We start from the raw sequence: 2,924 nt of genomic DNA on the forward strand, positions 1-2,924 counted from the left end.
ACATTTGCCAAAACAGACGTGCTGGGGCATAAAACAACAAAACAGAAAACCCAAACACGATCTACAATAGTAGTTCTCAGTAAGGTGACCCCTGCCCCTGCCACCAAGAACACAGTAGGCAACATCTAAAGACGTTTTTGGTTGTCATGACTGGCGTGTATGTGTGCACAGGGACAGAGGTTTTATTGGTTTCTATTAATAGCTGGAGAAGCAACTAGGATGGCCAAATATTTTATAATGCATAGGCCAGCCTCCTACAACACACAGTTATCCAGTTCAAAATGTGGAGAGCAGTGGAGTTGCAGAACCCTGTGACAGACGCAGCAACCCCCAATCTCCAGCACTTGGCTGTTTCCTCACCTGTTTTCATACCAACAAATGGTGTCTTTTGCTAGTTTGGCTATTGTCTGTCTTCCGCACAGCAGGTTGTAAGCTGCTCTGTTGTGTTGACAGCTGTGTACCTGGTGCCTAGAACAGAACCTGCAGTAGATGCTCAGTAAGTACCGGTTGAAAGAATCCCCGTGGACCCAAGTCACACAGCCTTCCCTTCCCCATCCCATTCCTACCAAGTCCTGCCTCTACCCCTCCTTCCCCCCTCCTTTATTCCCTCCCCTCCTCTATTTACAATGCCATGGCCCTGAGTCAAGACCCTCATTTTCAATATTCCTTGCTGGGAATATTGAGGTATTTTTACTACAAGAACCTAGGCTTACTAATGCTCTCCTTTCTCTTTGTGTACAACTCCTGATGGCACGCAGGCTGTTCAGACCCCTGTGCATCTGTGTCCAGCCCCATCTCCTTACTGCTCATGCTCTGTACCCATCAGGGTCCTGGAGTGTAAGCATCAGAAGGCATGTCTAACTGGAGCAGGAAAGGGCTCTATTGGAAGGAAACGTGGGTATGGGGGACAGACCAGACGCCGGAGGACCTGAGGAATGAGAAGAGGAAGCTTTATAGGTGCAGAGGTTTTGTCGTTTCCAAAGCAGGACGTGTTGGTCCACTGCCTTGACAGTGTCCTGGCCTTTTGGCCCTGCTCTGAGATTCTGGAGCTGGGCGCAGAGAGCATTTCTCCACCACCAGCTGGTGCAGAGTGAGGCTCTGTAGCATGCTGATGCCCACAAGGCACAGGGAAAAGGGGTCTCTCCGTCTACACCACCCTGGCAGTGTGTGGGGCGGGGGTGGGGAGAGGACAGGTGGCACTTCTCTGGTGAGTTCTCCTGCTGCTGTCCAAGCAGCAAGTGTCTGTGAACCAACTCGTTGCAGATGTAGTTGGCTAAGACACTGTAAAGAGGCGGGTCCCTCATCCAGCATGACTGGTGTCCTTATAAAAAGGGGAAATTAAATAAACATTTCCTTGGCCGTGTCGGCTCTTAGTTGCAGCACGCAGGCTCTCTAGTTGTGGCTTACAGTCTTATTAGTTGCTCCTTGGCATGTGGGATCTTAGTTCCCAGACCAGGCCAGTTCTTAACCAGTGGACCACCAGGGAAGTCCCTGGAAAGGGGGAATTTGATCCAGAGGTGCACACACAGGGAGAACGCCATATGAAGACTGCCAGAGACAAAGGAACTCCTAGAAGCTGGGAGATGGGCCTGGGCCACATTCTTTCCACACCCTTGATCTTGGACTTCCGGCTTCCAGAACTGAGACGATCAGTTTCTGTTGTGTAAGCCACCCAGCCTGTGGTCCTTTGTTACAGCAGCTCTAGCAAGCTAACACAGAGGGTGGGGGCTGGGTTTTTCTAGTTCCCGGTCACCTGGCTGCTTTCACTACATCCTTCATCTGTGAGGGGACTCACTTTTCCTTATGAAGTAGTCCCTGGCTGCTGGGTTATTCTGTCTGGCCCATGAGAACACTCACACAGAGCAACAGCTGCAAGAGAAGTTGGAAATGCAAAAAATCTCTGTGAAATATCGCATCTAAGTAAGTGCTGGCAACAAGATATTTTAATGGTTGAAGATTTTTAAAATATTTATTATACATTTATTTGGCTGTTCTGGGTCCCAGTTCCCAGACCAGGGACTGAACCCAGGAACCCCAGTGTTGGGAGCTCGGAGTCCTAGCCCCTGGACCACCCAGGGAAGTCCCTAAAGATTTTGAAGAAATATTTCCGTTGGGCTGTGCTGGGTCTTAACTGTGGCACACAGGATCTTTAGTAGCAGCATGCGGGATCTTGTTCTCTGACCAGAGATAGAACCCGGGACCCCTGCATCGGGAGTGCAAAGTCTTAGCCACTGGACCACCAGGGAAGTCAGAATATTTTAAAACAGGGAGCTGACCAAACCCAATGCCTCTTCGAGGCCACCTGTTGACAATCTCTGCATTAATGGGGTGAGTCACGCTTTTAGGCTTCTTGGAAGGAGCAGGACCAGGGGAGGCATTGGCTGAGGATCCTAAGCGCTCACAGCCGGGAAGCCCCACGCTGAGCGCTTCCCCAACACCATCTGTTCTCATCCTCTAGCTGCGAGCTGTGTTCTGTGGTTGCCCTCTTGTCACAGAAGAGGGAATGGAGTCCCAGAGGGGCTCCCTGCCTTGGCCGAGGTCGCACAGCGGGCATGTGGTGGTGCCAAGACCCCCACCAGGACCATCGGCTTCCAAGGCACATGTGGGAGAAACGTTGGGGCTTTGAGACGTGGGCAGGCTTGGAGGGTTTATTTGCTGCTGAGACTCGACCCCGGAGCTTCTGTCTCCAGCGCCTGGTAGGAGAAGGTGCCCCTGCCCACACCCAGCAAAGGTGTAAACCAACAAGCTCCGTAAATGTGGAGGTTGGCCCATGACGCTTCGCTCCCCATAGCGGTCATTGGCAGCGTTCGTGGCTCACCGCCTGGCAGCAAAGTAACTGTATTACTAGCTGGTGATGCTGCTGCTGCTGCTGCTAAGTCACTTCAGTCGTGTCCGACTCTGTGCGACCCCAGAGACGGCAGCCC

The sequence above is a fragment of the Oryx dammah genome, unplaced genomic scaffold (assembly GCF_014754425.2).
Source record: "Oryx dammah isolate SB20612 unplaced genomic scaffold, SCBI_Odam_1.1 HiC_scaffold_24, whole genome shotgun sequence".
In the NCBI taxonomy this organism is placed as follows: Eukaryota; Metazoa; Chordata; class Mammalia; order Artiodactyla; family Bovidae; genus Oryx; species Oryx dammah.